The 20793-nt window shown below is 43.4% G+C and overlaps 2 protein-coding genes across 2 annotated transcripts in view; both read left to right on the top strand.

Annotated features, from left to right (window-relative positions):
• The window catches only part of LOC310674204 (uncharacterized protein), a 128992-nt gene that overhangs the window by 62463 nt on the left and 45736 nt on the right, over positions 1-20793 (top strand). The window lies entirely within an intron of this gene.
• The window catches only part of LOC310674203 (uncharacterized protein), a 142494-nt gene that overhangs the window by 75967 nt on the left and 45734 nt on the right, over positions 1-20793 (top strand). The window lies entirely within an intron of this gene.

Below are 20793 nucleotides of genomic sequence, written 5' to 3'. Positions count from 1 at the left end.
AGTGATGTGCCAGCCAGGTGTGTGTGTGTGTGTGTGTGTGTGTTTTCTGAAGGCTGCTCTGCAAACCGGTCCTGCTGAATCAGCCTGATAGTCCATTTGGCCCAACATCCTTTTCTCACAGTGGCCAACCTGATGCCTATGGGAAGCTCAACAGCAGACCCAAACTCAACAGCAATTTCCCCACTTGTGATCCCCAGCAATTGGTATTCAAGGGCACACTAACTCTGCCACTGGATGAAGAAAATAGCCATGTTGTACTGTGTTTTTACTAATTTTTGTTGGGAGCCACCCAGGGTGGCTGGGGCAACCCAGTCAGATTGCAGGGGGCATATTATTATTATTATTATTATTATTATTATTATTATTATTATTATTAATTCATTGATAGCTTTTTATCACCCTCTTTGTCCTCTATGCGTGATATGTGAGAGTGAGCATCTATCCTATGTGTAACATACAAATGCGACAACACAGATGACAGTTTTCAAAGTGCCACAGGACACTTATTATTTTTCTCTCCCCCCCCCCTTTTTTTCTTGATTAACTCTTTGGAACTTTTACGTTGTCAAGGGAGATTGAATGCATGCAAGTTGCAACCTTTTGTCGGGCCTAATAAAGGTATGACCCGATTGTGGACTTTGGATTTATTATTTTTCTCAATACTCTCCTTTTCAGTATGCGCGAGGGAGCAGAATTAAAAACACAAAACATACAACCAATCCCCCTTAATATATAAGGGATGAGGGGAGAGCAGGGGTGAGAAAGAAACTCAAGGATCCAGCACCTTTTTGGTCCTTCATAACCTGATCAATTTCCTCCCCAACTGGTTGCTGGAATAATAGCTCAGTCGGTAGAGCATGAGACTCTTAATCTCAGGGGTGTGGGTTTGAGCCCCACGTGGGGCAAAAGATTCCTGCATTGCAGAGGGTTGGAGTAGGCCCTTGAGGTCCCTTCCAACTCTATGAATCATGATAAGAACTTTGTAGTTTATATGGTAACTCTGTAGCTACTATATTGGTTTGCTTCCTGCCTATTGCTTTTTCATTTTATGCCAGGGTCTTTCAGTTCTATAAGCCTGAGAGTAGCAACTGTTTGGGTGGGCTTTTTTATTATTGATCTGAAAGCCACTCTTGGCTTATTTTCATTGATCAGCAAGCCACTCTGTAAGCCTAAAGAGGAGCGCAAAATGCTTTAAGTAAATAAAGAATTGATTCTGGTGACTCTGCTGATGCCACAGTCCAAGGCCTTGCCCTCATTTGCCTGCACTGATGCAATAATGAATGAATGACTGGACTGCCAGGCAAGCAGACTCAAATCAATTCTAAAAGATACTATTAATTATGATCAGTCAGGCTTTCTACCAAACAGACATATGACAACAAACAGTAGAGTGGTTATTGGTTTAATTGAATATTTGGAATTAAGACCTAGCAAAAAAGTAGCATTTATGCTAATAGACGCTGAAAAAGCCTTTGATAACCTATCTTGGGCCTTTCTGCAAAAAACTATAGAAGTATCAGCTCTTGGAGAAATATTCTGTAGAGGTGTCAAAGCAATACAGTGGTTACATACGCTTCAGGTTACAGACTCCACTAACCCAGAAATAGTACCTTGGGTTAAGAACTTTGCTTCAGGATGAGAACAGAAATTGTGCTCCGGCGGCACAGCAGCAGTGGGAGGCCCCATTAGCTAAAGTGGTGCTTCAGGTTAAGAACAGACCTCTGGAACGAATTAAGTACTTAACCCAAGCTGCCACTGTATATAAAGAACAACAAGCCAGTTTAATGGTAAACAACACCAATATTATAAAAATTTAGAAGGGCAGCAAGCAGGGTTGTCCGCTTTCGCCCTTATTATTCATTTTAACTCTCAAAATTTTAAATTCAGAATGAAGAAATGAAGATGAAATAAAAGGGATTACACTATGGAGGGAATATTTAAAATCAAGGCGTTTGCGGATGACATCATTTTAACGACTGAAGAACCAGAAACAAGTGTCCCAAAAGCAATAGAGAAAATTCTAGAATTCAGCTGTGTATCAGGATTTAAGATGAATATGACAAAGACAAAGTTAATGGTGAAAAACATGCAAGAGCAGGATCAAAAAGATCTACAGGAAAAGACAAAAATGCAAATTGTGAAAAAGGCAAAATATTTAGGTATCGAATTAACCATGGGAAATATCAATTTATTTGAGAATAATTATAATAAGGTTTGGAAAGAAATAAAAAAGGATTTTGAAACTTGGAGCAGATTAAAATTATCAATAGGAGGAAGAGTTTTCATAATTAAAATGAACGTCCTTCCCAAAATGCTCCATCTCTTTCAAACAATTCCCATAATATCTAGAGAAACATGTTTTGAGGAGTGGAGGAAAGATATGACAGCTAGCAAGGACTCAGCTATGCAGCTGCAAATGAAACGTTTTAAATGTGTTGTACCATGCAATATACAGATTTGACACTAGAGAGTGAGCTATGCAAAATTCAATGTATTTTTCAAAACCTATTTTTTAAAAGCATTTTCACAGCGTTTTAAAAATGTGTGTAGATTCCACCCAGGGCTGGGGGCGCTATTCAGGTTTCTGCATTGCAGGGGGTTGGACTAGATGATTCTTGGGTGCCTTCCAACTCTACAATTCTCTGATCCTACTCCTAAGGTATAAGCTCCCCCACCAGCAGGGAAAATTAGGGTTTCAGGGAAGGTGGTGCTGCTCTGAGGGGAAAGATCTGAGAAGGAAAAGACCTACCGTATTTTTTGCACCATAACACTCACTTTTTTCCTCCTATAAAGTAAGGGGAAATGTCTGTGCGTGTTATGGAGGGAATGCCTACGGGTGGCATGCCTACGGATTTTCCTCCTCTAAAAACTACGTGCGTGTTATGGCCGGGTGCGTGTTATAGAGCAAAAAATACAGTGTTTCTTAGGAAAACAGGTATCCTCTCATGTCAAGGACTGTGGGGGCCCTAGAATTGGGTGATTTGATCATTAGGGATAGAGATGGCTGAGTATGAAAGCACCTTGTGAATTTATTCATCCATCTTTGAGATGAGAAGCAAAACTGGCATGGTGGATAACTTGCCATGTTTACTTTTGTCAAGCACTGCAAGGAAGGGAAATGAAATTATTTTGTCCTCTCTGTTTCAGCACTGGAATGCACATCTTGAAAGAGGAGCACACACACACACACACAGAGAGAGAGAGAGAGAGAGAGAGAGAGAGACCCATCCTCAGGCTTTTTCTTTTCTTTTCTTTTCTTTACATTGCTTTGAGTATATTTTTAATATTGAAATTGTACTAAATAGGACTAATTTAGCTAGCTAGCCCTGGTGATCATCCAATGTTTATTGGATGGATTTTACCCCTAAATTGATTTTGAATTTTGAATTTATTGTTATTCACGTTTTCTACTGTATTTTATGCTGTTTTTTGTTGCATCCATTAAGAGTTTTAGATTTGTTGTTAGCCGCCCTGAGCCCGGTTTTCTGAACTGGGAAGGGCAGGGTATAAATAAAAAATCATCATCATCATTATTATTAAATGGAGTGAAATATTGCCTGCCCAAACTGAGAGTTTCTCCTCAAGATTGTTTCATAAAAGTATATACTGCCTGATTGCTAAAATACCTCAGAGCGGTTTGCAAAAGACAAAACAGTAAACTCAAGAAAAATTCACAACCCTACTTTAAAACATACAGGGACGTGGGTGGCGCTGTGGGCTAAACCACAGAGCCTAGGACTTGCCGATCAGAAGGTCTGCAGTTCGAATCCCCACGACGGGGTGAGCTCCCATTGCTCTGTCCCAGCTCCTGCCAACCTAGCAGTTCGAAAGCAAGCAGTGCAAGTAGATAAATAGATAAGCAGATAAATCCTGCTCCGGCAGGAAAGTAAACAGTGTTTCTGTGCGCTGCTCTGGTTCGCCAGAAGCGTCTTAGTCATGCTGGCCACATGACCCGGAAGCTGTACGCCGGCTCCCTCGGCCAATAAAACGAGATGAGTGCCGCAACCCCAGAGTCGGTCACGACTGGACCTAATGGTCAGGGGTCCCTTTACCTTTAAGTTAAAATACTAAAACAGTAAAATTATCTCAACTTTCTAAGGATCTAAACAGGAATGTTTTTAAGCCGGCTCCAGAAATGAGTACAGCAAATAATAATATTGGAGGGATGGGGAACCTGTAGCCCTCCAGATGTGTTAGACTCCAGCTCCCATCATCCCTGAGCACTGCCCATGCTGGCTGGAACTAATGGGAGCTGGAGACCAACCAAGTCTCGAAAGTTACAGGTTTCCCATCTCTGCCTTTGGAAGCACTTGTTCCTATGACTTGCCCGCTTTCTGCAGTTCAGGCAACAGGTGGCGCTGTGACCACGTGCCTGGGTGGGGAAACTCCCCAGGCAAAACACAGGGAGAAAGAAAGCAGTTTCTAAAAATAATAAGAGGCCTCTTTGCCAAGCACTCACAATGTTTGTTCCTCAGAGTGAGAAACAATAGGCCCGCATTCCAGTGGTCAGGGGAAAAGCCAGAGCAATAAATGGAGGGATAGGATGGGTTTTGTGTGTGAGTGAGACCGATATCTTCCAAAGCCAAGATTTTGGAAGCAAATTGATTGCTGGGGTTCCATGTAAGATGACAAGAGACAGACGGAAAGTGTGTGATTATGAATGGCATTTTTATTTTGCTTCTCTGTGAGCTGAGCATTATTCAGCAGGCCTGTTAGAATCGGCCCTGGAAATGAAATCTCCGCCTCTAGGGAACAGTGGGTCAGCACTCAAACTTCCCTGCGATTTTATAATGTAAAGGATTTGATGGCCGCATTCTGTGGCTATTACCCTTCCTGTGTGCTGGGAAAGTGTTTTAGGAGAATGTATTTTTCGTGATAGTGATCAAGGAAGAAAATAATATGTGGCGCTTACTTTTAAAAAGTTTATAAATTGGCTTTTAGCTTAAACCCAGCATGGATTTTTATTCTTCAATTGTGTTGCACTGGAAAGAGCGAAGGCAGGGCTATATTAAGCATATGTGGCGCCAGGGTGGAAAGATCCGCCCAGTGCCCCCTCCCCCAGGTTGCGCAGTCCCAGGCGCGCAGGAGGGCAGAGCCAGGTGGCCGCCTCAGCGTCTTGCTGGCTCAGTTGTCCCCAAACGTGCGGCGCAGAGCTGCCCGCAGCAGAAGAGCCTGCTCTTCCCCGGACTCAACTCTTGGGCCCCCGACTCTCAGCCTGGCACCCCTGAGAGTCCGGCGTCCGGGTGCCCCGCGCCCCTAGCACCTATGGGTAAGACGACCCTGAGTGAAGGCCTGACAGACTGGACACTATCCACATAGTGTTCATAAAGAGATTCACAGAATCATAGAATCATAGAGTTGGAAGAGACCACAAGGGCCATCGAGTCCTACCCCCTGCCAAGCAGGAAACACCATCAGAGCACTCCTGACATATGGTTGTCAAGCCTCTGCTTAAAGACCTCCAAAGAAGGAGTCTCCACCACACTCCTTGGCATGTGGAGATCAACTTGGAATAAGTGCAAACTAAGCCTGCCTTGCAGTATCAGCAGAGTCACGAATAAATTCTTTATTTACTTAAAGCAATTTACACTACTCTTTAGGCTTGCAGAGGGGCTTACAGAACAATAATAAAATAAACCACCCATCCACATAGCATTGCACACCGATGGCATGTAGTGGATTCACACAAGGGGGGGGGAGAGGTAGAGAGTAGACCCCATCCAACACTGTGCTGGGCACAAGTGTAACTGCACACCAGTTACACATTCTGCCACTACTGCATGCACATCCTATTGTTCTCTGCAGATGAGTGTGAACTGCAATCCATATCTCAGTCATCTGCATTGCAGACGAGGTGTGGTGGGCGTCCTCCTGGGCGTACAATATTATCCTTGTTTCTTGAAAAATCTGTAATGCTGAGTTCATGGGGATTTTTGCTTCCAAGGCAGGGAATGCAAGGTTGCAGCCTTTAAAATGACCATTTTGCAGATTAAGGAACTGAGGCTTTAATCTTTCAGCGACTTTAAAAGTGATTCTTACTCCAGTCACTGCATCAGAGAAAATGGTGATTGCAACTCAAAAGTCTCTAATCTGTCCTTGGCATGAATAGTAGCTACAGAATATCACAATGGAGGAGAAGAGGCTCAAAAAGTAATATAAGTTTTGTGTGTGAAAGAGAGCGCATCATTTTTCTAAATTCACCAGCTAGTGAAATACAAAAATCAAGTTTTGCACCAGTTCCAGGCAGGTGGGCATCGGGAAGGTAAACAAGAGAAGAAAATCAAGCTCTTGTGTGAAGTCTTTTGGATTCATCAAACCCTTTGAAGAGGCGTGAAGGGAATCCATATAAACACAACATCGATTCCAATCAGATACAGAGTAGGCATAAGAATTTCCACGCAAACGTTTTGTTAAAAAAGGAAGGTTTTAAAAGGTGCTGAAAAGACAACAGAAGCAACGCCTGTCTGATACATGCAAAAGAAGGGATTTCAGTCGGTAGATCCCTCCACACTAAAAGCCTGATTCCTATATGGAATAAACTTCCTGATGAGATTGTATCTGATAAGATTTTTTATCCTGTGAACTACCTATGGGTATAGGGCGGTATACAAATTTAATTAACAACAATAATAATATCACCTGCAATATGCCCTCTCATGAGAGCACAGTGACTGGTTGGGTATAGAAGAAGTGCTGTGATGTTTCAGTTATCCTGGTCCCAAACTATTTAGGGCTTTGTTCACAAATATCAGCACCTTGAACTTAGCCTATTAGGTAGTTGGCAGCCAGTGCACCTGAGGCAGAAAATCCCACAAGCATCTCTCCCTGGAAGTAAAGATACAGTATATTTGCAGCATTTCAGTCAGGCAGAATCTGCTGACTGATTTTTTCTCCAGGGAGAAATCCCAGCACACTTAAAACTCAAAAATGGAATGTGTACTATGAGCACTTTAGAAGAATAGGGAATAATAATAATAATAATAATAATAATAATAATAATAATAATATCTTTTATTATTCATATCCCAGCCACTCTGGGTGACTTCTAGCATAATAAAAACACAGCACAGCAAAACGTCAAACATGAAAAACTTCCTGATACTGGACTGCCTTCAGATGTCTTCTAAAGGTTTGGATTGTGCTCGGAAACGTACTGGGAGTAAACGCAGACCTTTTAGAAATGGTGTCGAATGTGATTGATTCATTGGTTGATGAAGGCAAAGCGGTGGAGAAACTCTGCCCTCTGGGCCCTGTTTGCGCCATGAGGCCATTTTTGCTAAGCTGTGCCCATGTGCTACATACCTGGCATAATAAGTTGCCAGGTGCAGGGCAGGTAAGGATGTGGCAAAGCTGAGTTTGCAGTCGAGGGCCTAGAAATAGTATTGCTAAGGCTTTCCCTCAAAACAGCTCTACCTAAGAACATCCAAACATTGCAAGCTAGAAATCTTCCACAGTGTTTTCTCCTATGCTCTTGGCAACTGCGCCCTCTGCAAGAGGCCCAGTTCGTTTGCCAATGCTGGGCTGGAATATGCACACACAGACCATCCTTGGAAGCTAATTTTGCATAGATGATCTAACTGTGTTCCATCTCCAGCGTTTATGATTTCCTAAAATTGCAGCTGCCAGAAAGAGAAACTGGCTGCAACCTTTCAGGAATAATCGTCGCATGTGAAAAGAGTTCTGTGTTGCCGATGCCTAAATGGTAGGTTGGGGCTGTGGGTTTTATTATAATGCCATGCCTCTTCCCTTTCACTCCCATAGTCACGAAAGTTTGCATAGCCAAAGGGGAGCCCAGCATGATGCTTGAGAACCATCTGCAACGGCGGAGAGGGAAACTGTCGGAATGTTTTTATTCCTCTGGTCAGAGATCAGATCATAGTTTCCGCCCCAGTTTTTATTTATTCAGAAATATAAGTGGCACACGATGGGTTGCCGTGTGTGTGTGTGTGTGTGTGTGTCCCTCCTGTCAATTCACAAGCATCAATTCTGCAGCGTGTCTCAGACATTCATATTTCCATCAGTATGGAAATACCAGGAAGGTCAACAAATCGCACCCTGACCCTTCTCTGGGGAAACTGAAAGCAAATGAAGCAAGGACTCCATTATGCAACAGCTCAGTGTTTCCCCAGGGCAGATTCCTTGCTGAACTTACAGAAGGAAGGTTGACTCCAAAGTCGTCATAGGTCAGGAATGAGCACATGGATTGATAATATGGACAGATAAACTACATATGAACGAATTGCATGGCGACGCAAAATAAGAATGGATAAATATAAAGAAATCTGGAACGAATATTTAAGCGATAAGGCGGATAGTGGTGGGAAGCAGGGGGAGGAGAAAGAGGTGGAAAAATATTGTTTAAAAAGGTGTAGTTGTATTCAATTCAATTCAGTTCAGTGTATTCAAATCTGAATTGACAAATATTATTATGGTTTTTGTTGTATGTGTCTTTTGCGGTTGATGTTTGTATCGAAAAAATGATTAAACAAATTTTTAAAAAGAAAAGAACCTGTGGCCTTTCAGATGTTGTTGGATTAAAGCTTTCATCATCCCTAGTCATAGGCTATGCTAGTTGAGAATGATGGGAGTTAAGAATGTTGTCCAATTCTGGCACTCACTAAAAGAGATATTACTGGACTTTTAAAATGCATCAGGGTTGAAGGTGAACTTTTCGAAATCCTCTATGTTATGCTTAAATGTTACTCTGAAAGAGCAAAATTACCTAAGCAGAACGTTCAAAATGGAAACCTGCCCAGGTTGTTTCAAGTACCTGGGAGTCATTATCACAAATGAACTGAGACAACTCAAAAAGCCTAACTTTCATCCTTTAATGGGGCAGCTTAGGAAGGATTTACATCGCCAGTGTGAGCTGAATCTTACCTAGCAGCGTAGAATAGCCGCAGTGAAGGTGGCGCTTCTACCTAAGCTCCTCTTTCTTTTTCAGGTTTTACCTGTCTAGCTTGAGAAGGATGTTCTTCATAAATGGCGAAAACCTTAGACTGCTTTCATTAGTGGAAATAACAGATGAAGGGTTGGGGATAATGGGGGTTTGGGGATCCCCAGACTTTCATCATTATTGTGATGCCCGCCTGCTTAAGCAAGCCATTCAATTTTATAAGAGGGAATGAAAATGTAGAGTGGTCGCCACTGAACCTGAAAAACTTTATGAAAGTGAAACACTACAGGACATTGCTCAGTTCAAACTAAAGGAACTAAACAATCCATTCTACATTATTATTCTGAAGACTGGGAAGAAATGCTTGGGGTTTGGGCCAGTGGCAGAGGAAGTCTCTTTGGCACCTGGTGCAGAGTGCCGGGGGGCCGGGTGAACCATCCATAATAGGGATGGGGCGAACCGCCCACAGGAGTGGAGCAAGCTGCCTGGTTGCAAACGCAGAGGTTCATGAAAAAAGAGACACATTCAGAAGAAGAAGAAGAAGAAGAAGAAGAAGAAGAAAAAGAAGAATCGTAGTAGTTTGGATTTGATATCCCACTTTATTACTACCTGAAGGAGTCTCAAAGCGGCTAACAATCTCCTTTCCCTTCCTCCCCCACAACAAACACTCTGTGAGCTGAGTGAGGCTGAGAGACTTCAGAGAAGTGTAACTAGCCCAAGGTCACCCAGCAGCTGCATGTGGAGAAGTGGAGAATCGAACCTGGTTCACCAGATTACGAGTCCACCGCTCTTAACCACTACACCACACTGGCTCCACCACGTTAGTGTTTGGTACCCATTTGCAGTGCATACTGTGGTTCACATGGGAGCAGTAAGCCTCAGAAATCATTATGCTACTGAGACAGTTATGGTCACAACCCTCTTAGCCTGAATCTCCAGCTATTGTCTGTTTTATCCTCATTTTAATTGTGCTTTATACAGTTGACAATGGATGTATTGTTTTACTTACTGAAATGTTGTATGCTTTCTATATATAATTTTTATTACATTTTCTGTTTTACAATTTAGAATATCCAATTAAACAACCTTAAACTGTCAGTGACTTCCCTTTCTATGGTTCATTTAGTATATCATAAATCCCTGCATATTTTACATAAACTAAACCATTCAGTATTCCATCATTACATCTGTCAAAACTTGTTTACACTGTTGGATTTATCTTAAAGCTGCCAACGTTTTCAAGTGTACACAATTTCCCTCCATATATTCAATAAACATTTTCCAATCTTTAAATGTATGTTATTGTTCTCTTTTTATATATGTGAAATCCACAAACTGCACATATTCCATCAGTTTAAGTTGCCGTTCTTCTTTAGTTGGGACCTCGCTTGTTTTATGCTTTCTACACATGGGATGCATAGTGCAACGATGATGTGATTATTTTTATTTTTATTTCTTCCCCTGTTTGTTCAGCTTTTGCTTGATCTTCCAGGTTTCTTGGTGTCTTCTTAAATGTGCAACATGACATAACTGCTTCTAGTGTTTTCCCAAGCCTGGTACAATTGGTTGGTTGCATTTTGCCAAGAGTGTGAAAATTCTGGACATGTTGCCATTCATTTATTTTACTAGGTGGTGAAGAGGATTTGCATGGTGGTGCTGTCAGCAGCCATATGTTTCCCACAATAGCGATTTTCACATCATACATTTAAAGCATTGTGGTACCACTTTCATGGCTTCCTGCAAAGAATTCTGGGAACTGTAGTTTGTCAAGGGTCCTGAGAGTTGTTGAGAGACTCCTTTTCTCCCTTACAGAGCTATAGTTTGCAGAGTGGTCTAAACAATCAATCCCTCTTCACCAGGAACTCTGGTAAGTGTAGCTTTGTGAGGGGACTGGAGGTCTCTTATAATTCTCAGTACCCTTAACAAATTGCAGGGCCCAGGATTCTTGTGGGGGAGCCATGACTGTTTAAAGTTGAATGGTACTGCTTTTAAAAATGGTGTTAATGCGGCCAATGTCTAGCTAGGCTTTTTAAAAAATCTGGAAATTCAAGAAAATCTAGAAAAGGCAACTGTCCAAGAGATGGCAGTATTGCACTCTGCATCTTCCAGTGACACCCTTCTTGCGCTAACAAAACCAGAGCTTTTTCTAAACTCATCTATGGCCCTCCTAGAAGCAACAGGCTGTAAAAGAAGAAGAAGAAAAAGAAAAAATTGAAACATTCTTGGAAAATGTTTCACAGAACAGATTCTAGCATACAATGCTAATTGTGTCTTTTTGGAGAGGGGTGGGATGGGAGATCACAGTTGTCAACTTGGAAATTCATCATTTGGGCCTTACAAATGTCTTCCAAGTTGAAGCCCTGCATCTAAATTGAAAACAAAGTTGTGTATATGAAATGTCTGAAAAATGGCTCTGAGCACAGGAAACTCTAGCAGATAGCGGATTTAGATAGAGCACTCTCATCTGCAAAGTGTTAACCTTCTCCCTCTCTTTCTAAAAGATGTGCCTATCCAAAATTAAGATCATATGGGAAAGACCACAAGTCACTTCCCACATTGGATTTTATGGCTCCCCCTGCCCCCGCCCAGTGAGAACCAGAGAGACTTCAACCAATTTATTCCAGAATATCTCCTAACGTTAATGGAGATGGCTTTGGGGGAGACAGTCGCAAGTTGCAACCTGTGTCTGCTTAGAGCTGGCATTCTCAATGGTTACAGGGGGCCAACTATGCAGAGAGTTCAATTTCTACAGCAGAAACAAAGTTATAAAACTGGACAGTACCAGTTCGGAAATGGGAGGGGTTTCAATGTTTGAATATCCCTAGCACCACTAAAAGATGCATCATGCAGTGCAGGGAAAGGAAAATAGGAGGAAATGCTCCTTCACTCTGACACAGCTCCCCCCCCCCATGCAGGAATGTGTTGGTGTTGTTTTTGTGATATGGCAGTGCGTTCAAATGTGTGCTTCCCAACTTATAGCCTGAAGTGAAATCTAATATCAAATTCTGACTTTGGGACAGCCAGTCATTCACACACTTTCCATTTTGCATGGCTGGATTGATTTTAATTCCAAGAAAGCTATGGAGCAGAGATCCTTGAATGGCAGTGGTGTTGAAGCATTTTCCTTTACGAAAGGTGAGATGCGACAGCGAAGTCCTCTTGTCCATTGGGCACAGGGCAGCATGACCTACACTGACACTGGAACTTAGGAAGCTGCTTTAATCTGTGTCAGACCATTGATCCACCCAGTTCAGTGTTGTCTACACCAGGGGTCAGCAAACTTTTTCAGCAGGGGGGCCAGTCCACTGTTCCTCAGACCTTGTGGGGCTCCGGACTATATTTGGGGGGGGGGGGATGAACAAATTCCTATGCCCCACAAATAACACAGAGATGCATTTTAAATAAAAATACACATTTTACTCATGTAAAAACACGCTGATTCCTGGACCTTCCATGGGCCGGATTTAGAAGGTGATTGGGCCAGATCCGGCCTCTGGGCCTTAGTTTGTCTACCCATGGTCTACACTGCCTGGCAGTAGCACTCAAGGGTTTCAGACCAGGGACATTCTCAGTCCTACCTGCAGATACCAGGGGTTGAACCCGAGACCTTCCACATGCAAGGCAGATGCTCTAGCACTGAGCAATGGCTCTTCGCCAGATGGCCATTCCATCTGGCCATAACCATTATCTAAGAGTCAGTACCTGAATGTACATATTTTCCTCTTCCGCTCGTGTCACTTTTTCTTTTTTCTTATGTTGGTTTGATTGTAAGCCATTGTGCGAGGCACAAGGTGAGGAACGGTCTCCCTCAGGAGGTTGTGGACTCTCCTTCTTAGGAAGTTTTTAATCAGAGGTTGGATGGCCATCTGTCATGGATGCTTTAGCTGAGATTCCTGCATCGCAGGGGGTTGGACTAGATGCCTCTTGGGCTAGATGCCCTTCCAACTCTATGGTTCTAGGATTATTTAACTGTTTGCTAGAGTTGGGGGAGAAATTTTGTTTCATTGTAATGCAATTCTCCCTAATTCACACTTGTCAAAACAATGCATAAACCAAAACACTGGGTTTCTTTGAATTTTGCGGGGCAATTTGGCAACCCAAAACTATGTACCAAATGTCTACACTGAGGGTCAGGTTTGCATACAAATGCATATATTAGTGAAAATCATGGGGGGGGGGAGAGATGTGTTAAACTGGGGTAAATGGCTTGCAAAAATGTGTGTATTGGGCAAAAGTGTGTGCAAATTGTGTATTTTGGGAGCAACGCACACGGACATTTCCCCTCGTACTGCCCTAAAAAAGCACAATCAGGGGAGAGATTTTCCTCATGGTGGGAAGAAAGGGTTAAATTGTCCCTCCATACTTGTTGCAATTCTGGTAATCATTACCTCCTCAAGCCTCAGCTGATGCTATTCTGCAATTCTGCAAAATGTGGATGAAATCTTTGTTTGTTTTGCAGTGTGTGTGTGTGTGTGTGTGTGTGTGTTTGCTGTCTTGCCCACCCTCCCCACTTTCAGGATGCAACAAGCTTTATGTATAACTAAATAACTAAATAAAGCAATCAAGCAATCTACAGATACAGATGTTGAGGATATAATGAGGAAGGAAGAGGAGAAGGCAGGAGGGTTAAGGGTAGAGTACAGCTGCTCAAAGCTGTGCGGTGGCAGAGAGCCAAAGCATTGTTGTGGCAGATCTGATGCTAAATGCAGAGACTGCTTGTGGTGCTTGAAAAGCTTGAGTTATAGGGCAAGGAAGGAGGGAAAGGGAGAGACAGAAAGAGAAGAGAGAGAACAAACAAATCTGCAGGAGTATTAAGGGTGCTTTGGTGTCTCCTGGCAATGATGTAAGATGGGGGACAAGGAAGAAACATTTGTTGAAAACGTCAGTGAGCAACCACATATAGAAAACAAGTACCAGTAACCTACCTACTTTAGATTAACACCACGGTCCTATTCCTGACTTGGGAGCAAATTTATCTCCATCCAACTTCCATGCATCAGCCAAAGTCAAAGACAGACTGATGTAGGAATGACTGATGTCCACAATGGTAGTTAACTGCCAGGGCAGCACGACACCCCTGGAGGAACTTGGGCTGAGATGGAGGAGTGGAAGTTATTTGGAATCTTATGCTTGCTCAACGGTCTATCCCACTCCTAAGAACAGGGAAATGATTTGGAGCCGACCCTGCCATTAGGCAGGGAGATGGCCCCCTCCCGTAGCTCATTTTAGCTGCTCAAAGTGTGCTCTGGTGAGCCCCAGCTTACACTGATGAATTCCCCTGGGCTAACCTGGAAGTGGCAGCTCACCACTGCTGTGGTTGGGGGCTCCATTTTGACTTCCTGCAATGCACCAGAACACTCAATGTACTGCGTTAAAATGGAAGCTCACATACCCAGTTGTTCAGCATTTTGTAAAGCATTTTATTATATATATGTGTGTAGTTATGTTTTAGTTTTTTTCCTATTATGCTTTCTTTTATCCTTCTTTATTGTAAATTGCTTTTATTACTTGGGTTTTTAGAAAGTGAGTAATAAATTTAATAAAATTAAATGGAGGGCATGGGGACAAGGATCAGTACTGATTGGCCCCCGATAGGGCAGTGGACTCTGGCAGCTACCGTAGGTTGCCAGCTGCTGGTTTCAGGCATGCCAAACGATTGCTCCATGAGCCAAAAAATACCAGACAAAACAGGAAGGACTTATCATTGCTTCCAGAAGGAACACAAAACTTCAGAGAAATGTGGGGGGTGGGAGGAATTCCACTTCAGCTTAATGTCACTGAAGTTAATGAGCCCATTCCAAAATGAGATATTTAAGTTGTGAAATGATGACTGCCATCCAGGGAATGTTAAGCGCTTAACTTAAATGGTAAGCGCTTGGTTTCAATGGGTCTTAGGTATGCTTAATTTCCCCTGAATTATTTCCTTTTTATTTTTACACATATTATAATGGCATTAAATTAACAAATGGTGAGCAGGATGGGAAAGCATACATAAAGACTCAGTACAACGTAAGATCTGCAATCTCAATCCAGGTGATTTAAGAAAATGCCAACAACATCTTTCAGTTTCTTCTTATTCACATCTAGCCCAGGTGGACAGGAACTGAACTGACATCTGGTAGCTAAAGGTGCAATTGATGACACCATCTAAGTCAGGGGTCAGCAACCTTTTTCAGCCGTGGGCCGGTCCACTGTCCCTCAGACCATGTGGTGGGCCGGACTATATTTTGAAAAAATAAAATAAAAAATGAACAAATTCCTATGCCCCACAAATAACCCAGAGATGCATTTTAAATAAAAGGACACATTCTACTTATGTAAAAACACGCTGATTCGCGGACCAGATTAAGAAGGCGAATGGGCCACATCCGGCCCCCAGGCCTTAGGTTGCCTGCCCCTGACCTAAGTGATTGTCCTTTGCATTTGGGGTGTAGAGTGGGGGACGTCTTGATTCTACAAACCATGGTCTGGAAATATATTCCATAATGCAACATCCCCCAATCTGATAACTTCCAGATGTTTTGGGTCTACAACTCTCATAATCCATGAACATTGGCTATGCTGGTTGGAGCATGGTTTGCTTTAGAACGATGTTTGGCTTCACTTGCCAATCTATGGGTTCTCCAGCCACCTGCGTAGGTTTGTGTCCTGTGGTCTGCTTTGCTTCTGGTATAATGACAGGGTTATCTTGTTTTACACCTTTCTGTTTAGGTAGAGGTGTGGGGGAGGTTTCCATGTGTGTGCCCTGACCCTTGAAGAGTGGTCCTTAAAGAGTAGGACCAGGAAACTGCTCTGCAGAGGAAATCCTCTACTTTTAACAGGATAGAAAGTGGCAAGCAGGAGGAAGACCACATTTCATGGAATCATAGAATTATAAAGTTAGAAGGTACCCTGAGGGTCATCTAGTCCAGTTCCCAGCAATGTAAGAATCTTAACTAAAGCATCAAGTGGGGTGTAGTGGTTAAGAGCGGTAGTCTCGTAATCTGGGGAACCGGGTTCACGTCTCTGCTCCTCCACATGCAGCTGCTGGGTGACCTTGGGCTAGTCACACTTCTCTGAAGTCTCTCAGCCCCACTCATCTCACAGAGTGTTTGTTGTGGGGGGGGGAGGGAAAGGAGAATGTTAGCCGCTTTGAGACCTCTTAGGGTAGTGATAAAGCGGGATATCAAATCCAAACTCTTCTTCTTCATCATCCATGACAGATTGCCATCAAACATCTACTTAAAACTCCCATGAAAGAGGGTCTACCACCTCCCAGGTCTTACTCTCAAAGTTTTTCCTGATGTTTAGTCAGAATCTCCTTTCTTGGTACTTGAATCCATTGGTTCAGTCCTACCCTCCAGAGCAGGAGAAAACAAGTTTGTGCAATCTTCAAGTGGCAGCCCTTTGGATATTGGAAGATGGTTATCATATCTCCTCTCAATCTCCTCTTATCCAGGCTAAACATCCCCAACTCCCTCAACCATTCCTCATAAAGTTTGGTTTTCACACCTTTAATCATCTTGGTTGCCATCCTCTGCACAAGTTGGTCAATATCCTTCTTAAATTGTGGCACCCAGAATGATTAGAGTATTCCAGGTGTGGTCTGACCAAGGCAGAATGGAGAGAGGGCTATTACCGTACTTCCATTGATCAGGACACTCTACTTCTGCTGATGCAGTCTAGAATAGTATTTGCTCTTTTCTTGCTACTGTTGATTAATGATCAGCTTGTGGTCTACAAAGATCCCTTTTCACATGTACTATTCGCAAGCCAAGTGTCCCCCATATTATATTTGTGCAACTGGTTTTTTCTGCCTAATTGTAGAACCTTACGTTTGTCCCTGTTGTGAGTTCATGTTGTGAGTTTGGGTCCGATCTCTTAAGGCCATCTTGAATCCTGATTTTGTCTTTTGCGACATTAGCTACCCCTCCCAGTTTTGTGTCATCTGTACATTTTATGAGCATTCCTTCATTTCCATCATCCACGGTGTTTATAAAGAAATTAAACAACGATGGGCCCAGGACAGAATGTTGCGGCACTCCCACTTGTCCCTTTTTTCAGGATGATAATTTCTAGTAAGTAGCCCAAACAAATCAACAATAGCAGTTAAGCAATTGCAAAGAACAGAAAACTCTGCTCCAGTTGACTTCACTGAAGCAGTGAGGAGATGCATCTGGTCGTAAGAAGAATCAGTCATCAGTTCCAAGCCCTGTCTTTGGCTGCAAAGGAACTGCAGCTGGCGGTGACTTGTTTTGCAGGACTGAGGACCACCAATGTTACTTAGCTCAAGGAAGGAATGAAGCAACTGCAAGAGGAGTGGGGTGCTTTCTCCTGAGAGTACCCAGAGTACTCAGCCTTCTGCACTGAGAAGAATTTTCCAGGTGAGATTTCCCAGATTGCCACTGTTGGCTTGAAACCTTGGCTTGCATGCCAGTTTGATTGACTAGACCGCCCCTTGCTCATGGTATGTTGGAGCCATCTATTTTGGAGGTGCTTAGGGCATGGGAAACTGACCTGATCTGAACCCCTTGGACTAATGTGTGGATCAAATGTAGGTACAAATGCACTTCCCTGTTTGCAACACACACAAAATGGTTTCAGCTGCATAGAAAATACATTTAGAACTGTGTATTTTGAGAGATATATTAAATCTGTATGGAGACTTGCTATATGGCAATTCTTTAATGCCGATTTCATTTTTAAAATGTTGATTAACACAAAAATGGGATGGGCCCGAGTTATGGGTGAACATATACAGAACTGATGGTGTCTGTGTCCATCCCTATATTGGACTTATGAATCCAATGTACCCTGTACATTGTAGCCAGTGTACCCTGGAGCCTGGCAGAGGGCAAATTCTGCAATTCTGAAGACTGCCAACCATCCACAAGTCTTTTAAGAGTTCAGGCAGCAGGTATGTATGTATCCACATCTCCCACCATGCATACAACATAACTAATGTTTCATTCTCCTTAGAGACTGCAGCTACCAGAATGCAAACAGATGTACAAATGCATATATAGCCAGTGCTTTTTTTCTGGGGGTACTCAAGGGTATGCATTGCTGGCACCTTCCCCCCCCCCCCAAATTTTAAAAGGGTTATACATTTAGTATAACAACTTCATGGTGAGTACTGGTACCTTTTTTTCTAAGAGAGGGGGAGAGAGAGAGGACTTTATATAACAATGTTATATTCTTGTAGAGAGTAAGAATGAGAGTCTTTGTGGCGTAGTGCTTAGAGCACTGGGCAAGGAACTGGAAGACCAGGGTTCAAATCACCACTCAGTCATGAAGCTCACTGGGTGACTTGGGGTCAGTAACTGCCTCTCAGCCTAACCTACCTCACATGGTTGTTGTGATAATTAAGGAAGGAGGGTGAGAACCATGTACACCACCTTTATTTCCTTGACAAAAAAGATGGGATATAAATGCAAGAAAATAAATAATAGTAAAGGTAAAGGTACCCCTGCCCGTACGGGCCAGTCTTGCCAGACTCTAGGGTTGTGCGCCCATCTCACTTAAGAGGCCGGGAGCCAGCGCTGTCCGCAGACACTTCCGGGTCACGTGGCCAGCGTGACAAGCTGCATCTGGCGAGCCAGCGCAGCACACGGAACGCCATTTACCTTCCCGCTGGTAAGCGGTCCCTATTTATCTACTTGCACCCGGGGGTGCTTTCGACCTGCTAGGTTGGCAGGCGCTGGGACCGAACGACGGGAGCGCACTTGTGTATAGTACAATAATAGTACTTGTGCATTAATAATAAAATTAGGCTGCAGAAATGCCTTTGAACCAGATTCCTCTACCATCCCTAATCCTGACCAGTAGCCATTGACTGAATATGTCTAATCCCCATTTAAAATCATCCATGCTGACAGCCATGGTCAACATCTTGAGATAGTGAACCCCATGCGTGGCGAAGTCCTTCCCTTGTATATCCTGAATCTTCTAACATTCAGCTTCATTCAATGCCTCAATTGGGTTTCTAGGATTATGAGAGGGGGAGGAAAATGAAACATTGGATGGTGGCGCCCAGAAACTCGAGCTTTATGTTGAGCTGTGTGCCTGGCTTCTGCCTTAACATTTGGTCCTGGCTCTTATACAACTGGGTACTGGAGCCTAAACGTTAGAAGTGTTTGTCAAACTCTACCACTGCCAAGCATGTCTGCCTTAAGCTGTTTGAGAATTTAAAGCCATTCCTTTGCCAAGAGGCAATAGCCAAAGGGGGCCTAGCCCACTTTTTGTGGTTGCGGCCCTGCCCAGCTGCCTATAGAAGAAGAAAGTCATGTATATAACTAGCCTGCTGTGCAAAAATGTTCTGCCTCCACTGTCAGAGGCAGTAGGCCTCTGGATGCTGGTTCCTGGGAAACACAAGCAGGGAGAAGGATCTGGTACTCAGGTCTTGCTTGTGGGCTTCCCATAGGCATCTGGCTAGCAAAGGATCCAGAAAGGGATCCTGAAAGAGATGTGCCATCTACCTTGGCCAAGGTCAGGCCCACACATGAGGCATGGTGAGGCAACTGCCTTGGGTGGCAGGATTCACAGGGGCAGCAGATCCTAATTCCCCCCCTTCCCTTTGATACTGATTCATCACTTTTTCCCTTAAGGGGAGGGAGGACACCGTTTTGTGGTTCACCTCAAGTGCCAAAATGTCTTGGTTTGGCCCTGCCTTGGCCTGTTCCAGCAAGTTCTTCCTATAATGAGACTCTGGTCTTCCTGGGTCACTAACAGCACAGTCTTTACTTCCAGGTAAATGAGTACAGACTCACTGTGTGGTATCATACCACTTTAAACAGCCATGTTTCCCACAAAGAATCCTGGAAATTGTAGCTTTGCTAAAGTTGCTAAGAAAGTTATTAACAGACCTACAACTCTCATCAAGCTTAGCAAACTACACTTCCTAAGATTATTTGGGGGAAGCCATGTCAGTTTAAGTCGTATGATGCTGCATTAACAGTACAGTGCAGGTGGGGCCTAGCTGTTGCAGATGAGGAACAGGCTGGTTCTCTATTTAAAAAAAATACTCTTTAGGAAGAAAGCGTTTCACAAGGACCATCTGACCCAGTATATATTCTTCTACACCAGGGGTTTGGAACCTCAAGCCCAGAGGCCAAATGTTGGCCTCAAGGCCCCTCTATTCCCCCTAGGCCATGTCCCTTTCACAGTCACACCCTCTTCCCCCAGGTCACACACCTCACCTGCATTGCTTCACATCCTCATTGTGTGTTTTTGCCTGTGTGGAATGTTTACCTTGAACTCTGATAATGCCTCTGGCTTGCCTGGATGGGAGATAGGGAGGGGTGCGTGACTGGAGCAGAAACCATCCTGTTGCACAAAGGTGACACATTCATCGCTACAGCCACTTTTGTCTGTAACCCTGCTGTGGACCCCAGAAGGCTCCTGTGCTGGTGAGGTTTCTTCACCCCTGTTCTATGTGGACCAGCAACACTTCCCAAGGTCTCATTTTGACTGGAGACTATACTGGCAAGAGTCAGTCCTACAACAAATTGTGCTCCAGGGAAGGAACATCTACTCTGTCCCTCTGTCTCTTTAGCTTTTGAATATGTTCCTTTTTCATTGCACTTGTAGCCGATTTCATGACTTTGGCACGCAGTTTGCATCCATAAATAATACATCCCTGTCATATAAGTTGATAAATGTGCATGCCAGGCTCTGTAAATCTATATTTATTCATACCATATGAACTGTTTATACTATTTATTTCAGCCATGGAATGGATAATTGCTAAGATAGCATGTGGCGGATGTTTCCTGAGCCTGGCAAGCCCAAACTCTGCCTCTCAAAGCAGTGGCCTGGTTATCTGCTTCTAAATCCACTCCCGCCTGAGTTGTCAAGCATGTGCTGTACCATTTTGCTAGGACCTCCTCCCCCTCGCCCCAACATAAAAAGGTACCCCT

This window comes from Podarcis tiliguerta (assembly GCF_965153285.1).
Source record: "Podarcis tiliguerta genome assembly, chromosome: 3".
NCBI lineage: Eukaryota > Metazoa > Chordata > Lepidosauria > Squamata > Lacertidae > Podarcis > Podarcis tiliguerta.
Note: the sequence above shows the minus strand (reverse complement) of the source record. Positions and strands in the feature narration are given on the sequence as shown.